The sequence below is a fragment of the Columba livia genome, chromosome 1 (assembly GCF_036013475.1).
Source record: "Columba livia isolate bColLiv1 breed racing homer chromosome 1, bColLiv1.pat.W.v2, whole genome shotgun sequence".
Taxonomy (NCBI): domain Eukaryota; kingdom Metazoa; phylum Chordata; class Aves; order Columbiformes; family Columbidae; genus Columba; species Columba livia.
The window spans coordinates 87253022-87275177 of NC_088602.1; positions in this window are offsets into that span (position 1 = coordinate 87253022).

Consider the following 22156-nt stretch of genomic DNA (forward strand, 5'->3'; position numbering starts at 1 on the left):
TTTCTTACCAAAGAAAACATTTTTAAAGTATTTAGTATATGCCAGGAAAAGATATTATCAGCAGAAGCTAGCCTGTTTTGCCAAACTTTGAGCCTTCTAAGAGTCTTATAACCATGTTAGAACCACCAGGAACTGGTCATAACAGGTTGGACACTTTCTGCAATGAAATGGACTGGTTTGTATTTCACTAAGATGAAGAATGGGCTAAGTATACTCCAGACAATGAAGCTCAGCCACTTCCCTGAAATGGCAGAGGAACATCTGTGACCTCTGTTTTACCATCGATAAAACCAAGTGTCCTAAGAGGCTGGATTCCCATGGGAACTTGCTAGATTGTGCTTTTGTGCCTAAACATCAGCTTTCTGAATCCCACCTAGGCTCTAACAAGCCACACTAGCCAAAGAATGGAGGGGCCATACATAGGAAAAAAAAATGTTTTGCCTAGCCAAGTCTCCTCAGCTGTATCTTTTTCTTTCCACATATCCTTAAGCTCTGACCCTGCAGACGTCTTAGGTATGTACTTCCCTAAATGTAAAGTGGCAGCATCAACAATTAGCAAAAAGTCTCCTTGTATTGGAAAACTGAGCCTAGGGGAACTGGTTCACTCTCCTGTTAATATGAGTGCACCACTGGAAATTTTTCATATAGTCATGTTTCTTGCTCATAAAAAGCCAGACTTCACCAAATGATGCATAGGTTTAGTCCAGATATCTCAAGCATCGATCAGTTCAGTGCACTGGCCACAAGATATGTCCCCCTTTAATTTACAGGTGAGCAGTAAAAACAACTGTTGTGAATTACTGATAATGCAGACAATGTGTGATGTCTTCAGAAACAGACTCAACTTCTTAAAATTCAGGTTTGCCAGTATACATAATGTTCTGATGTATTTCATACATGCTATTCAAAATATAAGAAAAATTATTTAAAAGTATATTCAGAGATCTTGATGAGGCCAAGGCGGGTGCTGAGGCAGCCTCACCCCCAGTGAGTCTATGATGTTGAAACAGGGCCAAAGTCAAGCTGGAGAGTCAAGATCAACCTGGTCTGTGGATACAGATGAGATGGGAACAGTCCCATCTGGGGTGTTGCTGGGACAAGGGCTGATGGCCCAGGGAGGCTGACATGGGGTCCTGGCCTATTGGCAGAGTGAGGGGATCTCCAGTGTATGGGCAGAGACAGTCAGGGCTACCAGGGTCCAGACAGTTACAAAGTTACAGAGAAAATTCACAGAGAAATAAGAGGTTTATGTATTCTCAGCCTTTAGTTAAAGGTTTAGAAGAAAAAAAAAAAAAAAAAAAAAAGAAAGGTTTTGGAGGTGGGAATTGGAGAAATGCCCATTACCAAGATACTAAAGCAGTAAGATGTTGATCACTCAGACAATGTCAATTCAGGTTAAGCACATTTCTTAGCTAAGAAAAGTATAGTGCTACAAGTAGAATAATCGTACTCTTTGCAGATTGATTTGGTTATATTTTGTATGAGACCCTTGGGAGATAAGATCCCTGTAGTTCATAATTAGTCTTAAGCAGAAGAGCAGAAGACTGACAGAGAGAAAGGCTGAAACACTGGATTAGGGGTCAGAGGACCTCGGTTCCATTTCAGCTGCCAGTTGCTTAGATTGAGCAAATCAACTGCCAGGAGAGAGTAATATTTCTTTTTCTCTCCTTGTCTATTTTGTGCTAAAGATTTATAGACTCATTTATCTTACTGATTTCAGTGAGGCCACTCACAATAAATATAAGAACAAGCATAGACTGTTTTCAAGATTTAAACCTTAGATTAAAAGTGGGTTGTGTTTGGTCTTGTGTCAGAGAAATCTTGCTACTGCTTCATGCAGTGTTAGCATGTTTGTGTTTTAATGTATTAGAGCATTTGGTTCTTGCAATACAACTATTACTAGTCACCGGTTTAATACTTGAGTTGTTACCACTATTTGAGCATGAGGGTAATATCCAAATCCTGGGCAGAGGATTAATTCACTGTATGAAGTTCTAGTGGCAAGCTAGACAAGCCAAACCTATTATCAATAATTGTGATATTATTAACTTTCATCTGAAGAATGCTGGTTTCTTTATCAAATTACAAAAACCTGAGTGTTTATGCTTAGCTTCAAAAACTTATGCTGTCTTGAGATATTATGCTCTCTGTGAGACATATTGCTCTGAAGTTCAGACAGTTACTTCCGTGTGAAAGGGCAGCCATGAATTAGAAAATTAGAAGTTCAGAAAACAGAGGCAGAACCCTATACCAGACCACCCAAATTTCCCTAGAAATACTTCAGTAACAACAAAGGAAACACTAGCTTAGTAGCAGCATCTCCCAAAACATCTTTCTTGAGAACATACTTAAATATCTGCAATGGCAGAATTAATCTCTTTGAGGATTTTTTTTTTCCTTACTAGGCCTTTTTGAGGGCATTACTATAACCTCAAATTTGTTAAACAAATGCAGGTGAGGTGCAGCTGTTTTGCAAATGGCTGGTGCTTGCAGCTTCTCTCTTTCCTGGAAGTAAGTATGTTTAGGTGTTGTGATAGCATTCTCTCTTGTTTCTAAGAAAAGTAGTTATTGGTAGACAGACTGTAAGAGGTAAGCTTGATTCTTGTTAAACAACAGGCTTTGTTGTTTAGATTCTGCAGCTTGTATTACTGCTATATATAAAAGCTCAGAGCAGGCTGACATGGTGTGGAAACACAATTGCAGTCACAAAAAATCAGGAGTCAAACAAGAGAAAGCGGAGGAGGGCGGAGGAGGAAAACCTGACAGAAAAAAATAGGAAATCTGTACTGAGGGCAAGAATTATGGGTTTAATAATTTTTTATTGCATTTTATTCTGAAGAGTAGTGGGAAGGTTGAGGTGATTAGCAGAAAGACTTTAGTTAAAATAGTGTAGAGTTAGGAAAAAGATGTGTTAGAACATTAGGGAAATATAGAAGAAAAAAAAACCCAAAACAGTAGGATAAGTTTAAATGAAACCAAAAAAAAAGTAATTTGCTGGCTGAAAACAGGGTTTTTTTAAACAACAGAAAACAACTGAAAGAGAGAGAGGGCTATCATGCTGACCTGAAGAAAAAGTGTAATGTTAGATGGACACCATAGGAAACCTTAGCTTGTTGTGCTGCTGTGCTGGGGGGACTGGCCAGATGTCTGCGTAAATAATTATTTTTGGAGGAAGTGCACACTTCCTGATTTGATACTTTTCACTGATAACCACAGTTAGTGATTAGGTGAGGTTTATCCTAATTCTTCATAACTTTCTGGACATATCTTGTTGCTCTTTCCCTAATCTCGAGTGGGAATGGGAGAATTTCATACAGTGACTGTATTTCTTGCTTAGCTATTATGGGCAGCCTGTGTGTGCACAGTGATGGCAGCTGACTCAAATTCTCAGTGAAGTCGTGGTCCTGCCTTACCTTGGTAGGCTGGTGAAAACTGACAGGTCTGCAGCATCATTTATTAAAAACAAATTTCAGAAAAGAAGCACCTTTTCCATTCTTCACCCTTCATTAACTATGAAGTCACTGAAAGGTATAATTGGCAAATTGTGCTAAACCAAGCTGTTCTTTGTGCAGTTCTTTGGTTTGGTGCGTGTGGTTTGGTTTTTGGTTAGTTGGTTGGTTGGGTTTTGGTGGTTGTTGTTGGTTTTATAATTATTAATATTATTTAGCTTGGGTTTTGTTTGATTTCTTTTTTCCAAATATTCCTTCGGGATTGTGACCTGCATAATGTCAGCCTATTCCTACATAATTAACATAGAACTGTCACTGGAACCTTTTTTTTTTTTTTTCTGCAAGCAATTGATTTCGTTCCTCTCAGGCTTTACTTCTGTAATTTTACTGACAACCATGTAGCATCTAGGTGTGTTGCAAAGCCCTGCCTGAGGTGGAATCTTTGCAAAGTTCAGATAAATTATATTTCCTGTCTCTTGCCTTTTTATGGCTGTTTTTTTAAAGTAGCATTAGAGATGGATTAAGCTCAATTTTTGTAATTGGATATTTATTCTACTACATTAGTTTTTCTCTGTTGAGCTTTAATTGTAAAAAAGACAAACACAAGAAGCATGCTGTGTCTTTTTTGCTTCACCTCTCTGTGCGCAGATCTTTTCTTGGAGTCTTGGACCATTCATGGACCTATTTATTCATGACCTTACTACATGACTTTCAGTTCTTACAATACTTGTGGTCCTAACACACCTCCATGGCTTCAATCTCAAAAATGTGTCAGGCAGGCAAGTTGTATTTGAACTTGTATGTTTTACTTTAGTCATTTAGCTGAACCAGTAAGCAGAACATAGCAGCATGCTGGACAACAGAGCATCTGCATCATTAGAAGAATTTGGTGGTACTTGGGTTTTTCTGGGCAACTGCTTCCTTAGACAGATGTGTCCACTTAGGTGGTCTGGGAGAGGATATCATGGTGGGCTCCCAGGCTTTGTAAATGTTTACTCAATTTTAATTTTTATGGAGGCAGTTTAAGACTACAGTAAGTGTATGCACAGGTTGTGTAAGGGTATTGGGCACAGTGTTGCACTGTGATAACATAGGTGAAGAGCCTCTCATATCCCTTCTATTGGCAATTAATTTTGGCTGGGTGGAACTGTGCTGTAATGCAGTTAGTCAACAGCAGCCATGCAAGCTATCTGAGTACATTTTGAGCTTGTCTAATAATATGGATTAGGCCTCTAGTACACAGAGGGCTACCAGATTGCAGGAAGCCATAATAAAGGGGTTAAATGATTTCATTTGACTTACCATTTCACTTATCTATTGGAATAGGGTTGATTTATTTTTAAATTGATTTTCATTTACTTGGTTCTTACTAGACCTGCTTTCAGAATGACCATGTAATATGTGTCTTAAAAATCTCTTTACTACAGTAAAATAAGAGGTGTCTATTTTTTAAAAAATGGCTAATTTGTGGGCCTTTGATTATCTATACGCTTTCTTTTGTTAACATTCATATCACTTCAAGTGAGTTCAAATCAGGCTGTGATTTTCTAGAAGAAAAATGCACTCTGAATATCTCCCTGAAAACATTGCAGTAGGTAACACCATTGAGATAGTAATGGAAGTTACTGTCTCCTTGTAGCTAAGAGTACTTAGAAAACAAACAAACAAAACCACAAACAACAAACCCAGTATATTTAGTAATACAAAATACTCCCTGAAAATTAGTTTGAACTTATATTAAGATTAATTTCTGTCCTGTGTCTTCTTTATGGCCAAATTGATCACCATTTGTTTGTCTCTTACTTGGAGCCAGTTAACAGGAGATTTCCAGTCTTATTGGTGGGTGCCAGAATGTGCTAATCAGGAATGCATTAGAAATAGTAGAAACTTGCAATGACAGTTGCAGTGTTCTTCTGACTACCTTTTTGCCTCAACACTTTTACGCAAGCCACCATCACATTGTGCTGCATTTAAAACCGCAAGGAATGATAATTGCCTTTAAAAGACATTTCAGCTTGTAAATTAAGATATACTATAAATCTAGATTTCATAGGGTTTTTTTTGGTTAATACATAATATAATAGCATTATAATTTAATTTTTCATTAGATCTGAGTTGGGATGGATGCAGACTACTTACACTCAGCCTCTAGGTGTGACTTCTCTTCCGTATGTTTATGTTCCACTACATGTTACTTTGTCACTGTATGAAGAGACAGCATTTTCCCAAGTCAAAGGTTTTCAGCCTGTTTTCAGCAGACAGATAGATATGAATTGTTTGTTTTGGTTTATTTTCTTAACAGTTTAATTTCTTCAGTGTGAAAAATCTGTACTTGCACATGAATTAAGATAGATTCATCACTCACTACAATATATTTTGGAAATAAACATCATAATTGCTTCCTTTTCATCACAATATTGTACCAGCTTGACTCCTTGTGCCAGCCAACCTCTTCAGACCATCCAGAACTGCCAAAACATCTGAGACAAAACACATTCAATTACAGTATTATAAAGATGAACCATCTGTGCTAAGGTTTCTGGTGTTGCATGAGAATGAAAATAGGAATATGCAAAATCCCAGAGAGGCTGTTATGAGTCCCAACATGACATAAATGAGTTAAGTCAGTCTCTAGCGTTTTTAAATAGCCACCATAGATTCTACCACCTACAAAAAAACACCAAAATTAGAGTATGTTGGATCTTCTGTGGAATCCACTAACAGTGAAAGGAGGTAAATTGCTTCAGTGCGTTCAAAGACTACTAGTGTTTTAATCAAAGCTTCACTTTTCTAATGGAACCAAATTCAGCCCACATTAAAGGAGTCTGGAAGTAGGCTGTCTTTCATTATGCCTCACTCCACAGGCATGGAAGAGGTAATGGACACTGTTCACTATTAATACTTATTTAGCATACATGTCTTATGTCTTGGACTTAACTTCAGGAGATCTGTCTTCATACAGGTATAACCCATTCCTTATAATGCAATCTCTCTGAGGTTCCTCTCACTCTGTGCAGAAGATGAAGTGCCATGTGCCTCACAGTTGGTGCTTTATATTTATTGATGACATATAAATAGGTCTACCTCTTAGTGCAGTTCTTGCTTAAGACTTTTATGTACATGTATTTTCAACTAAGTGTGTTATATTTGCTAAGCTAAAATACATTTACTAGTGTGCAAGAGTTAACATAGAAAGTATGCTAATTTAAACCCATTTAGTTTTTTTTTTTTTTTTTACTGTTCACTACAATGACTTTTACATTTTGTTAAAGACAATTAACATCCTCCACTTGTGCAGCAGCATGAGGGGCTCAATATAGGGAGAAGAAAAGTTTTCACTGTCTAGTTAGTTATTATCCTAATGAAATTCCCAATTACTTAAATAGGAATGCAGTATACACATATGTTGGCTAGAGATACAAAACAATTTATGTTACATGCATACTGCTATGTAAAAATGAGCAGGTAAAAATGAAGCAGGAAGGCAGAAGGAAAAGCTGGATAGTGGACTACTGGACAGTTGTTTCATAAGAATCAAGTTTTATGTTTTTTTGTTTGTTTGGGGTTTTTTTGTTATTTATTTATTTATTACAGTCAGAAAATAAGCTCTTCTTCTGTGATCCAACATTAAACCACATCAGAGTCTGTCCACTTGGTGTTTTATTTCATATGTTAGTGAAGAAACAATGATGAGATGCCACAGCCATTCGATCCATCCTTCTTTGTATGGATAAGAGGATGCTAGATACAGAGTAGGGGTGCCCCAGCCACTCTCACTAAGCCTTGGGTTTAGTTGCAGACATGAATGACCATCTCCAGTTCTGTCTGAACCCATCAACTAAAAGGTAATCAACAGGAATTTCCTCTCTTCTCACCCGTTTTCTCAGCACAGCTGCTGTGGGAATTATAGGAGAGTACCAAGGTAAGTTCTTCGCACTCACATTGCAGGGAAAGTGGTTGTTAACAGCTTCACACTGTCCTGTGATACCATGTCTGAGCAGAAAAGACCAGCCTCTGAAGAGACTCAGAATAGCACAGGCTGAAACTGAAACAGATGCTTCCCAGCATGCTGGGCATGTAAGATATGTGTTCCTCTCTATAACAGGTCCCTTTAAAGCTGGAGAGCTGTAAAGCCTCTGTCCCAGGTGTTTGTTCTCAGTTTGTCTCAAGGCAAGGCTTTCTTCTATCCTCATTAGTGATTTCAACCCCTGAAAGGGCACCTAAATGTGCAGGGTAGAGAGGTCTGTTTTGTGCCCTAATGAGATTATCAAGTTGCTGGTTTCTGCTCATACAGCCCCACCCAAGTCAATCTAGATCCAGCTGACTGCGTCAAAAGGGTCAGGCATCTGTAAGTCTTTCTAGAGGCCTTTTGCTCCTCTATCATAAAATTTAATACTCAGCTTAGACACTTCATTTTCCCTATTGTGGAGAACATAATTTGATATTTTTCATAGCTGACAAGCTGTCATGCATGAAAAGCCAATTTTGACGGTGATGAAGCACAAACTTCTTAAACTAGCCTTATATTTGAAAAAGCCAGTTAATAATATATTTAATAAGAATTAAAAGATACAGGGGAGAAAGTAGCAAATTAGTTTCTCAGTAAGGCATATGTTGACTTTACCATGTTAAAGCAGAAAGACTCTGTATCATCTCATAATTCCTCACTGCTGTGAGACTGGGGGTGACAGCACAGGCATAGCTCTGGATGAGGACTTAGAACCTTCAGTTCAATTTTATTACATGATTTTTTTTTCTATAAGGCAGTTTATTTGATCTTTTTTTCTCATTTCACTAAAAACAACAGTGCCTTATCCTGTCCCCTGCCTGTTGTATCTAATAGGATCACAGCTTTGGACTTTGAGATCTCTGTATACGCGCAAAACCTAACACAATGGGACATACAGTTCATTTGAGCTATTGCACTATAGTACAATATTAAGAGGTACATAGTAACAAGTTACCATTAAGGACAAGAAAGAATACACCATAAAAAAGAGAGAGAGAATCAAGAACTTATTGCTAACAAAAAATCACAAGACCTAATTACAATATGATAGTTGTTACTAGTCCAGCAATAAAAACACAGTCCAAATCAGTACAGAAAAGCCTCATTAATAATCATGCAATTAAAACTGTTTAAATAAGATAACTTCTTTGGTGTCATGTTTATTCATTCAATAACTCTCTGGGTTTGATGGTCAAGTGTTTGAGATTTCCCCAAGCAAAGAGGCAGGGGCTGTCACAGCCACTCACCAGTGTCTTCACCAGAATGCATGTGATCTTCATGGTCCCTTCTTCCTCAGTTGACTTATTTTTACAAGTCTTCACATTCCCACTTGCTTCCTTCCCACTTGTCCCAGGGAAGGGATGAAAGTTGCCCTGCAGCCTCCCAGTATCCCCAGGGGCTGTATGTCTAGCAGGCACAGCTTGGGTCTGTCAGTCCCTTCCCCAGTGGTGCTCACAGAGCTGGAGCTCAGACAGGCTGGGCAGTAGGCACCTGGCCATGGGCCGCCTGATAAAGCCAGCTCAGCCCCGCTCAGGCCTAGGGCAGCCCAGCCAACCCCTGGGGCCTGGTCTATGACCAAATGAACATAAAGCCTGTGGAATTTCACAACTAATGACAAAATTATATTTTAAAGTCTCAGGTGTGAAGAATGGTCCCATGTGAGTTTATGAGGAAGGTATAACCATTATTACTGCTGTTTTAAATTTGACTGACCCTAATCTCTCATTTACTAAGATATTTTTGTAACAGCACACCCACATGCTGCTGCTGACTTAGGAAGCTTTCAGAATGAGACAGTAAACCTGAATATAAACATATTTTGAACTCTGAGTGAATAGGCAGTGTGACCCTGAGATTTTCAGAGGTATGCATCAGCATGCAATGGTTAATGTTAGTCTCTGCATGCAAATCAAATATTGACTGGTAGTTCAGGATAATCATCTACATTTATTACATTTAGATGCATATTCTTTGCTGAAACAAGGTTGACTCCTCACATTTATGGTGTGATATTAAATGCTGAGTGGGTTACAAAGCTACCATTTATTTAATGAAGAGTTTAGGGGTGTGGAAACTGATCCACATCAAACCATACCAGTTGTTTTTAGGTCTAATCAAGTAGTGCTAATATAATAAGTGATAACTGTAAGAGTTCTAATTAGTCCTATTTTTTTTTTTTTTGCAGGCAGTATTTTGTTTTGCTTGTGTAGTCCTACTTATGTTTAAGAAAGTATTGCTAATCTTTTTTGTCCTGTCTGTTAACACACAAAAATTATTCTAAACCCTCTTTATTACTGTGCTGTTCCATAATTAATGATCATGCTAAGATACTCTGACTTTATTATCATCCACATCTGAGATACAGGATATCTTACTAATGTTATCTGGAACAGAAACTTAGACTATACGTTTTTGAAGGTTTTGCATAGTAACGTTAATTGGGTTGGAGGCATCGGACCCTCTTGTATTGGTTTTGGCTGGGCAAGAGTTAATTTTATTCATAGTAGGTACTATGGAGTTCCATTTTGGATTTGTGCTGAAGAGAATGTTGGTAATACAAGGGTGTTTTAATTACTGCTGAGCAGTGCTCGTACAGAATCAAGGCCTTTTCTGTTTCTGTTTTGAGAAGCAGCTGTGAGCCCATATACTCAAACATTGTCAGGATCCTCACTTTCCAAAGAGAAGGTTCTCAATGGGCAGCCTAAAGCTTAATGCTTTCTGCATTTCCAGAAATATTTCCATTCTGGAGAAATCTTTCACGTGTATATGTATATAAACACATGCCAAGTGCCTGTACTCACAGACCATTCTGACTGACTGGTGGGGCCCTTAGTTAAGGTGACACATATTCTGCTTTATTAAGCTGGAGAACAAAATGGCAGGAGAATCTACAGGGACTTTATTTCTTTTTTTACACTTGTGACGTAAGTATCCTATTTTCTAGCAAGTACTCTGTCTGAAAATTACTTCATCTTTGTACACTTCTGGAAAAACAGTATTTTCAAAGTCAGTCATCTCTAAAATTCAGGTAAAACTCAACTAACTGTGCAGAAATATTTTCATAGTTTTGTTTGTGTGTTTTCTTTTTTTTCTTTTTATTAAAGACGAGATGAGCAAGCTCAACATTGTAAGCAGATTTTCTCCTACGAAAATCACATGAATGGCATCCCCATAACTGTAGTATGTCCAAGAAAAACTTGAATCCCTGGCCTTCAAGGGAAGAAGAGAGAAATTAATGACATTTAAAAAATCTGTGTATGTCCATTGGGATCCTAGGAAATCCTAAAGTGAAAACATCTGATAAAATGCAGGTAGGGAGAGAAAAACATTAAAAAGAAATACAGCTTGAATTTAGGTACATCAAGCTATTTTCTCTTTAGGTAGAGAGAGCCATAAAGATAATTAAATATATTACCACTGATGGAGGTAGATGGTTTTCCTACTAAGTGGTTTGGTTTTCCAGAAGAAAATGAATTCTCCAAGAATACAAGGAGACAAAACATGTATTAATACTAATTCAGAGTGCATATTGACAGGACCTTATTGTCGATTAAAATTTTTAGATTTTATATGTGTGGTATGAACTCTTTCAATAACATAATTTTGAAAGTAGCTTACATTTATAATTTTACTTATGTAACCTATTATTTTCCTTTCACTGGTTTGAAAAACTTCGTTGATTGCTGCTTATTTAGTATTATTTGGTCCTACTGTGCACTTGCTTCAGCAAGCAGTTGGTGCTGACCATGCAGCCTTCTATTAGGTCTGCTTTTTTTTTTCCTCAGCTGAGTAGTATTTCATCAGGAAGAAAGTCTTGAGAAACCGGGTGTGCATATGTATATAAATACACACTCACATGTGTGTGTGTGTAAGGCTGTACATATATATGTGTATAAGTCTACACATAAAAAAACTATACAGTTTCTCTGGTTGCTGTCACTTAAAAGTCCTGATCAATAGTCACACCACAGAGGTGACACAGCAACAATTTGGCACATTCTAAGTGCTTTTTAACTACTAATGAACTTTTATAAACTTTAACCTGCAGTTTTGCTCTCCAGGTTTGTTTTTAGATCATTCTAGAATATTTAAGATATAGTCTGAAGTTCAGTGCAAATGCTATTTACACTTTAGATGTTCTGTCTCATTTTCTAAAGGGCATACTTAAATGTCATCGAAATATAAGAATGCAAATAAGAGGTTTTGTGTGTCATGCTCTCCGTCTCCACTTTTTTTAACAGGATAATTTAGCCAATGGTAACTCCCAGAAAGAAAAATACTAGAAAATGAAAAGTATGGTATAAGGCAAATAAACACCTATGTAAGTAATCCTAACCCAAGTGCCTCCATCTATGTGCCTTAAAGTTCTCCATCAATTTGGAAACTCACCTTATAATTCTAAAGAGTTTCCAGAGACACATCTAAAATTTAAATGCACTATAAACCAGCTGTAAACATACATATAAGCCCTCTACTCTTAGAACTTGGTGACTAATTTTCAATGAACAATTTATTTGACAAATGTCTTCCATTTTTTCTTTTGGACTGATCAGAGATAAAATGTAAAAGAACATCTATTTATTTTTCAAAAATATCAGATTAATAGTTTGTGCTAATATACCTTGCTCTGACATTAAGTGTTTGGCAACAGCTAACAGGCATTTGATTAGCAGTGCTGAATAGTACAAACAGAATTTTGTTGTTTGTTTTGCTCTATTTTCCTTCCTTTCAAGATAAGACCAAGTTACCTTTTTTCTTTCTGTAATTAGAAATAACAGTTTTTCAAGGAGAAAAATACAACAACACAGGATACTATTATTACCTTTTTAAAAATGACTTTTCTGTTTTTCAAAATCAACTTTGTTTTAACAGCTGGGTTTCTTATTAGGTTGCTAAAGTGCTACAAGTATTTGTTTGGTTGGTTTGGTTTTTTTTCTTAATTTCCAAAATGCTTGTTTTGATGAAACAGCTGCTGCTACCTACACAAAATCTCTCAAGAGGAAATAAGATGTAACACTTCTCCTGCAACTTAAGTTCCTGAATCCAGCTACACATTTTCATGTATATGTCACAGAGATATAGTACTTCTTTCCTCTAAGTGGGATGATGTTATTCTTTAATGGAATAGTGATAACCTGGGCTTATTTGCCAACCTTTAGCATGTATAATTCAAAACTTATCCTTTATTCTCAGATATTTGCAGGGTTTTTTTTTTTTTTTGGTGTTTCAAGCTGCCAAGAGATGCAGTAGTATTTATTAATGGTATATTGCTGCCCCATGAATGCCCCCCACCCTGAGTCATTGACTTAGACCTTTTTCAAGAGCTGTGCATTTGCTAGAAAGAATAAATCTAAAAAGGAGTGACATATATTTACAGACGCTTAGACCAAAGAAGCACAGACAAGAATACGATTGTAGTGATAACATACTTTGATGTTTTTCAAGGTCTCAACTTTCCATATGGCCATAGTGACCAAAAAAACTATCAGAAATTACTCATAATGATGGTTGTTTTACTGAGTCAATATCCTTATACACAGTTTTGACTTTCACATAACAATTAATTAATAAACAGAGATACTTTACTTCACTTATACACAAGTTGCCTGTGCTATTCTATGCTATAGTTTTTATTTTCAGCTCTTACCTTGTCTTTTTATTTCCTGTACCTGTAGCTTATTTCAAATAACCAGTTTCTTTTTCGTCTTAAATCTTATTCCAATTTTGTCATGTGAACAATGGTAGCCAAATTCCATCTGCAGCCTCTGTTATTATTGTGTAATTAAAAGTAAAGCACTACTGAATTTTCTACTATTTACTAGTATCTTTCTCGTATCTTCAGAATGAAATGTGGGAGCATTGTTATTTTACCCCTGATGTTCAGTATCTCCTACATTTTTAATTTTTTTAATTTATTTGTTAATTTTTAACAGAGGTAGAGCAGATATTCATTTTGAGGTCATGCCTACGTGAACAACAGATACTTATGTTAGCTTTGAATGAAGCGTGATTTCTCTGAATCCTTAAATTTATTCTGTCAAATGATGTAGGTGACGGCAATGTGAGACTTTGGTGTTTACATTTCAAAACCCCAGTTTGAAAGATGTCTGGAATCTATCTTTAAAAGCAGACAAGGAAAGGGCTCTGAAAAACTGTTTGTCTTCTCCACGTCAATTTGTAGTTTTACACTAGCTGAAGTGTGTTATTTGACACAGTAACCTTGAGTCACTTATAAGATTTTATTGACAACTTCAGCCCTTTGCCAAATCTCTATTTTTACACAACTTCTGGCTGTCCTTGTTAGGATATATTAGTGTCAAACTGAGGAATGCTGATTAGGGAAGACAAGTCATGTACCATACACAGGCACGTTATCACAGTCCCATTTAAATGAGGGTATAATGTCTTTTGGATCTGCGGAGCAGACGATTTTAGATTCCTTCTCCTTTTCCCTTCCTCCCCTCTCTCTCCTCTCCCCCCCACCTCAGCTTCTTTAATAAGCAATAGTTTGTTCAACCAAAGATAATGGTGAAAATTAAATATCTGACAAGGTTAAAAATAAATAAGTTGGCACAACTATGCTTGCACTCTGTGAATCATTCTTAAAGAACATGAAGTAAAAGCTCATATCTGAGCAAAGGCCTAAGACTGAAGGTCAGGAGAGTTGTACCTGAAACACCTTCTCCATGAACAGCCTGCTAGTTTTCTGACTTCAGATTTTACTCAGGACTTGGTAATTGCTCTCTGTGTTAGAACATTACTAAGACTATTGTACAAAGCATGTCTGTTGGCGTGTGTGTTTGTATGTTCGTACATGTACATACATACCTTTGATTGTACAGTGGATCTAATCCTAGCATAGCAATGTGCTAAGGCTAAAAAAAATAAAAGAATAAAAACCTCTTGATGAACAAGACACAGAATAGCAGAAGAAATACATTTTGATGCTGTCACACAGTTTTATTATGTTTTACTGCTGGATAACAGAAATTATACTGTAGTTAAAGATGACTGTGAATATTCCTGTTTCCATAATGTATAAAATCTCAAGGTGAATGACCAATAGTGAAAACCTTTAGAAATTTTTGTAGTTGAAGCTTACTTTATGGCTATCTTGTGCTCCGAAAGTTGAAGGAAAGAAGGGCTTGTCATACAAACTATCTTAGAACCCAATGTTGGTTTGAGGATAGGTTGTATTATAAAAGGATGCAGGAAGAAGACTATCAGAAAAAAAAAAAAAAAAGAGAAAAGAAAAAAGAAAAAAGAAAGGAAAAAGTATGAAGAAAATATTGTAGTGGTAAAGATTCACAATTCTATTAATATAATGAAAATATTATATTTTTTAAAAAGTTTGGTAGAATAACAGGAATTCAAACTTGTGGATGTCATCAAACTAATGCTAGTATGCGCAATCGGTGTCAGTGCTTTGTCACCCTCACAATGAAAAATGTGTTTCCCTATGTTCAGACAGAGCCTCCTGTGTTTCTGTTTGTGCCCTTTGCCTCTTGTCCTGTTACTGGGCACCAGTGAAAAGAGCCTGGCTCCATCCTCTTTTCACCCTCCTTTCAAGTATTTATAACATACACATTGATAAGATTCTCCTGAGCCTTTGTTTCTCCAGGCTGAACAGTCTAAGATCTCTCAGCCTTTCCTTACAGCAGAGATTGCTCTAGTTTCTTAATAATCTTTGTGGCTCTTCAGTGGACTCATTCCACTATGCCCACGTCTCTCATGCAGCGGGGAGTGCAGAACGGACACAACACTCCAGATGTGGCCTCGGCAGTGCTGAGGAGAGTGCCTGCTGGCAATGCTTTGCTTAATGCAGCCCAGGGTAACATTCACCTTCTCTGCTGCAAGGGCGCAGTTCTGGCTCATGTAAATACCTTCCAAGCCTTCTTGATAGCTGCATTTTCCACTTTTTTTTTTTTTTTTCCTTTCTAGACAATTGGAAAAAAGCTTTTATTTTCTTCCTTCTGAAAATTAAAAGATATCTGGAAAATTATGAAGCTTAAACTCTCACTCAGACCAGGCAGAAATCAGAGATAAACTCTCAGTTAGACCAGGCAGAAATCAGAGATAAAATTTTGAAGATGTTTGTTTCTTTTCCATGAATAGAAGTTATATTGTTACAAATACAAGAAGCCAATGTAAAATGTTCAAATTACAATATATTTTACGTGGTTTTAAAACAAAACTAAGGATGACATAACCAGGCCTCAAAAATATTCCGAGAAATTAGTTCAGAAAAGCACTTGGTTTTGTAGCTCTGCTCTTGAAAAATTGAAAAAATTACTCTAATGGAGCTACTGTAACATTTGCCAGAAAATTAAACAGGGAACAGGAAAACAGAAAATTGTGCTAACCTAGTGGTAAAGTGAACAGTAGTTACCTTCTGAATAATTCAGGCCTAGCTTCAGAAGCATCTCAGTTGGAGATTAAATGATTTATTGCAACAATGCTTCCGCAGATAATATGAACAACTGCAGAAAACAGTACTTCAGTGACCATGGCATTGGTCCTGCTACTTTCTGGTTTTGACAGGGTTTAGGCGAATTGCAAATGTGTTTGCGACTCAAGCAAGTTATTAGTGTCAAAATATCAAAACATCTAAATATACTTGAAAATATATAGAAGACTTCCTTCTTTGCTAACTTAATATTTGGAGCTCAAAATTGACAACTGTCTACAGGTTGAAGCATAAATTACAGGATTAAACTTTCCTTTTCAACAAAAATTGAGATGTACATTATTTTCAAAGTCTTTATTGGTCTTCCTTCTTGTGCTTATGGTGGTAGTTTCAAACCTTTTGCTTCCTGAATTCAGTATTTAGAGGCTAAGTCTTTAAAGGAGAAAGATTTTGATGCCGCAGTCAAAAATGAGTAACTTTTACTATAATGTCATATGTTTATGCTCTGGAGGTTAGAGAAGGGCCCCATTTTATAACAGACTGTTTACACATGTCTCAAAATAAAGGTCCACTTATTGAGAGCTTGGTCCAATTTTGACGAGGTCTAATCGTGTTTTTATTACTATGTCTTCTTCCGTCCATTATTATTCATTGGGATTCAAATTAAAAAAACTCTATGCACTAGCTAATTTTTAAATTGTGAACTCCACATGGTTTTACATGAAAAGGAATTTATGCTCTTTTTTTTGTCCCTGAGGAAGCTGTTGATACAAATCCTGATACTAGTGATGTATGGCATCCCAGCAGGAATTTTATTAGAAATTATGGTAATTCCATAGTGCAATGTAACAAGTACTATTGCTGTCATGTTATATCCAGATAAATATATACAGTTGTGTCACTACAGTAAATACATTTCATCAGACCTGTCATGGAGAAATATTATCTTTTATTGTTGCTTTTCTGATAATTTGCACCTTAAAAATGTCATTTGTGTAAATTTCTGTTTATGTAACTAAAAAATAGTTCTCTTTTTCAAACTGTATCTTCAGCCTTTTTTTTTTTAAGACATAAATGAAAAAAAAAATATTTTCTCCTAAAGATCATATGCTGTTCAGCTGTCTTAAGAAAGAAGACATAAAAGGAGATTTTGCACAATGAAGAGCTACTCTCCAACTAACGTGCCCCAGAGACCCTTCCAGCCTTGTATCTTGTTTACTTTGAAACTAGCTGGTTTGTATTCCTTGATCCCAAATGTGGCAGTATCTCTGAAAAAGGTAAACAAACTGTAAGGTCATTGGATTCCAAACCATTCTGTTATTACTTAGCTAGCTTATATTGATTGAAGCAAGTCCTTCTGGCCTTGTGTCCGGTTTGGGAGTTTATCTCCACTTCAGAAACTGCTCAGTCCACTATTCAGAAAGGCACATAAAATACAACCAAGAATACTTTTGTACCCTCTCCTATGTTGGAATGTTTCAATGTTACCTAATAAACAGATAATTCACAGAATATCTTATATAAACCTATTAGAAACTTAAGCTTACATATAGTGGCATCAGTGCTATGCTTTCATCTGATGTTCAGTAGGAGTTGAGCATTCATACCAACAAACAAAGCAGGAGGAAGTATGGATGCCCAGAAGCCTGTTGATCAGTCATCCTCATACAGTGATGCTAGAATGAAGGCATTTCATGTGAGCAAGCATTTTTAAAACCGATCATCAGGGCCATGATAAATACTAAGTGAACTGCATTTTTTTTCGCTCTGTACACTAATTAAAAATAGATATTTCTGTAGTGCTGCAGTTCTTCAAATTTTTGATAACTTTGAGATGACTTTCATCTCTGTTCAAGTAAGTTCGTCATGGTAATAAACATTTTATAGTCTTTCCAAGTTTTCATTTTCACCCATTTTATGAACACCTTCATAACAATATAAATGGCTCTTCTTCTAGGCCAAAATGTTAATCAAATACCTTTTCTATTACTAATAAAAATTGTAGGTTTTTTTCCTTTTTAACTGAAGCTCCTGTGTATATGTGTGTATATATAGCACATTTCCTGATGAGGCTATCAGGAAAAAGACTGAAAGTATTCACAAATCCTTCTACTATCTTGTTAATTTAATAATTCAAAGAATATTAAATCAATGTAGCAAAGCACGTAGCATGTAATTTTAAGCATGTGCCTATGTTCCTTTCTATTCAGCACAATGATAAAATAATGAATTCAAAATTAAATATATATTTTAGAGTTTAAATAAGTGCTTAATCACCTCTCCCATTAGGGATACTATTTTGACAGGTGGGCTCTGATAATTAAACACTTTCCTGAATTAGTCTCTTAAGCATCTGCCTAATTTAAGCAGTAAATCCTATTGAAGCCAATAGGACTTATCCTGATTAAGTCTCTTACTGAACCAGGGTGAAAGTGAGAGTGATAATCCTGAGCAACCTTAAAGTCTAGCAAGCAGGCACTGAAACTAGTTCAGACAGTGAAATATGAATTACAGCTCCCCAGCTAGTCATGTCTAAAAGCAAAAATTTCAAATGGTGCCAATCTCTTTATTTAGCAGATGAATCAGATTGAAGAACAGCTTTAGAATTAAATTTGTTAAAGCAGGTAGCTACATGCAATCTAAAAGAGCAAAAACATGTTAAATGTGTTTTGTTCAGTACCTCTGCTCCATGCATTCTTCTCTGCTCTGAAGTTGTCATGATTCTTAAAGTCAAGGTGCTTGAATGCATCCAGAGGAGAGCAACAAAGCCAGTGAAGGGACTGGAAGGAATGTCCTTTCAGGAGCAGTTAAGGACTTGGGGTTTGGAGAAAAGGAGGCTGAGAGCCAACCTCATAGTTCTTTGCAGCTTCCTGAAGAGGGGATGGGAGAGGGAGGTGCTGAGCTCTTGTTTTGGGTATCCAGTGATAAGATGCATGGGAATGGTTCAAAGCTGCAGCAGGGGAAGTTCAGACTTGATGTTAGGAAGCATTTCTTTAAGGAGAGGGTGGTCAAACACAGGCACAGGCTTCCTAGAGAAGCCGTTGATATCCCAAGCCTGTCAGTGTTTAAGAGGCATTTCAACAATGCCCTTTAATAATATGCTTTAACTTTTAATCAGCCCTGAAGTGATCATGAAGTTGAACTAGGTGATTGTTATAGGTCACTTCCAACTGAAATTATTCTATTCTATGCTGCTCATGTGCTTCTTTTTTGAGTTTCTTTCCTTCTGTCTTTCAAGGCTGCCATAAAATGATCCAGGGAAAATAATACTGTGTATATTTCCTGCCACATGAAATAGTATGAAACTCTCTAAGGTCAGACAAAATTCTCTTCCCTGAGAGCCTGCACCCAAAGAACAGAAGGTTAGTGGCCTTAGACAGGTAGAGGCAAAAAGACTCCATCCCAACATAGATGCAGCTTCAAGAAGCTCATGTTGTACAACCCAATAAATATGGTATTGCCACTCCTTGGGTCAAATACCAGGCTGTGGCAGGTCCCAGGGGTGCCTGGACCACCCTGGGCCTGAGCGGGGCTGAGCTGCATTTAGCAGGCGTCCCATGGCCTGTCCCCATTGCCCAGCCTATCTGAGCTCTAGCTTTGTGAGTGCCGCCAGGGAAGGGGCTGACAGACCCAGGCTGTGCCTGCTGGATAAATGGTACCAGGGATACTGAGGGGGTTTGAGTCAGCTTTCACCCCTTCCCTGGTAGCAGGGGAAAGAAAGCAGGCCATAGTATGCAAACGTATGCAAAGAAATCCAAGTGGACTGTGGCACTGAAAAGGAAGGGACCCCACCACTGGCATCAGCCCCTCCCAGTGAGAGCTGAGGACACTGATGAATGTCTGTGACACCCTGCATTGCTGCTTGTGGAACGCTGAAGCTGTTGACCACCAGACCCAGACAGGATTCATGAGTGTGGGCGTAACATAGAAAGGAAGGTATAGGAAGGTCTTTTTTAATATAGGCATACATAAATACAATAATTTTAATCATTGTGACTTTTCTGTATTACATAATTTGGACTAATAGAATGCCAAAACATTAACTAGACTGATAATAAATTCTTGGCTCCAGGTACATTGTGTGCTTACTGTGGCAGATACAGACCCTACCCCTGCCACCCCAAAACACCTCTAGACCAATAGACCACTATGGTCATGCACATGCTGTTTGGTCAACAGACAGGGTCCTTGACCAATTAAATGCCTTGGTTGAGAGATTTTTCTAGATCACTACCATAAATGACCACAACTCGGCTTCAACTAGGGTATAAATGGAACCCACTGGAGATCCCTTTTGAGATGGTCTTCTTTGAAGCAGTGGGTCTGCAGTTGAAGATTCTCCTCCTGAGACTGGCCATCTTCAGAAATTTCCTCAAAGATTCAGACACTTTGTCTTGTTGGTAAGCAGTTATGTCTTCTGGGTACTCCTAAGAGTCCTCACTCTTTATGAGTGAGAAGATTCACATTTTGAATCATTATTCTAGAGTTTTGGGATCCCTTGAGTCTGAGTCGGCTGTATAGTAATTGAACTCCTAACCAGTATCTGAATCTGTCCTTTATAATGTTGTTGGAGTGCTGAATGATTTTCAATAAATCTCATTTCAAGTTGGTTCTCCACTAAACAGTTCTGGTTAGAATAAAGTCCGTTTGGAGCTAATTGCCAGCCAAAATTGATTTTTGGGGCACTTTTAGTACACTTATTTTCACCTATGATATTTGACTGTAACATTCCCTCCCAGCAGGTGTTGGAAATATGTATTTAATTTTTCACTGTCATGTATGATAAACTCCCTACTCTCAAATCACAGAGAAAGGGGGGAGGAGCCTTGCAAATTCAGTTTAAAGAAGTTAAAACAGGTTGTCCTATTGCCTGATTTAAGATCTTTTTGTCATTTAGGGTTCTTTTTTCATATGGTAAAGAGGAGTGTGCTGTAGCTGAAAGCTGTCAGTTTAACTACCACTTGAAATAACATCTTCCATAGATGTTTTGTTGCCTGTTTAGAGTTTCTAGGGAACTTAAAATGTAATTACAAGATACATGTTTTTCATAGCTATTGTTCTTGTTCTTCCCTTGTGTTCTCATAAGGACATTGAATGCTGTGATTTTGTTTGTTTGTTTTAAACTGGTTCTGAGGATAGATATGGTGGTGTTTGTATTTGTAAAGTATCTGGGTGTTGTTCAGAGACCACTTTCACTTAAATGATCTGAGAGTTTTTAACAATGTTATGCCTTTCCCCCCTCCCCCCAGCACAGGAAATAGTGTGTTGGTCATGGAGATTATTTTAACCTAGACATTTTAATGTTCTACTGAATAATTTAGCCAAGTTTCCCACCAAGCAAATTTTAAAGAGTAGACTGTTTCTATTTACAGTTCTGTTTGGGCATTAAGAGACAGGGGAGAAAAACACACAGACAAACAAAAAAACACAGAAAAACTTCATTACATCTTTTGAGGATCGGTGAGGGAAGAATATCCTGCTAAAAGCTAAAAGCTAATTTTGGGTGTGCTCCCAGTAGCACTCTCAAAATAACAGAAATATCACCCAAACCGTTCATGCCTGCAAAAGTTTCTTATATAAGCTTGTTTTGGAATTTTATCATGGCCTAATAATCTACCTCTTTATTTTATATATGGTACTAAACTGTGGAGGCAGTTTAGTATTTGTTTCATTTTTGGCATGACAGAATACAGCTGGAAGGTGGAGGAAAAACATTAATTCCAAATTAGATAATTTTTTTTTGGTCATAATTGTATATTGCAAGAGCCTCAAGTCTAACTGAATTTAGGAAAAATAAGACCAAATATATCACCAACTTCTCAGGTCAGATGCAAACATATGAATTCAGTAGCTAGCTGTTGGTTTGCCTTTCTTCAAAAACTGAAATTCAGATGTGTTGATATGTTTGTTTCCCACCTTGTAATATGTTTTGTGGAAAAAAGAAAACAAAACTTCCTGAACTCAGTTCTTATTGGAGGCTAGCATTTTGGTGTTTCACACTGCCTTTTTTTCCTTTGTGTCCCAGGAAATCAAATATTATTTCCCAATTATGACAGAAAGAGAACAGCTGAGCTACTGCAGTTTTTTCCTGTTGTTGCATTTAGTAAACAAGCTACTCGATGATTGTAGCAGATGTCTCTGATTTGAGCCTTTTACCTCTTTCCATGGAGCAAATGCTAGGGACGATCAAAACCTGGAGACAAGCCCACAGATACCAACAATGATGCATTAACATGGCCAGCAGCCCTAGGAATTCAGAAATTATTCCCAGCACCTGAATTTTCTGATTAA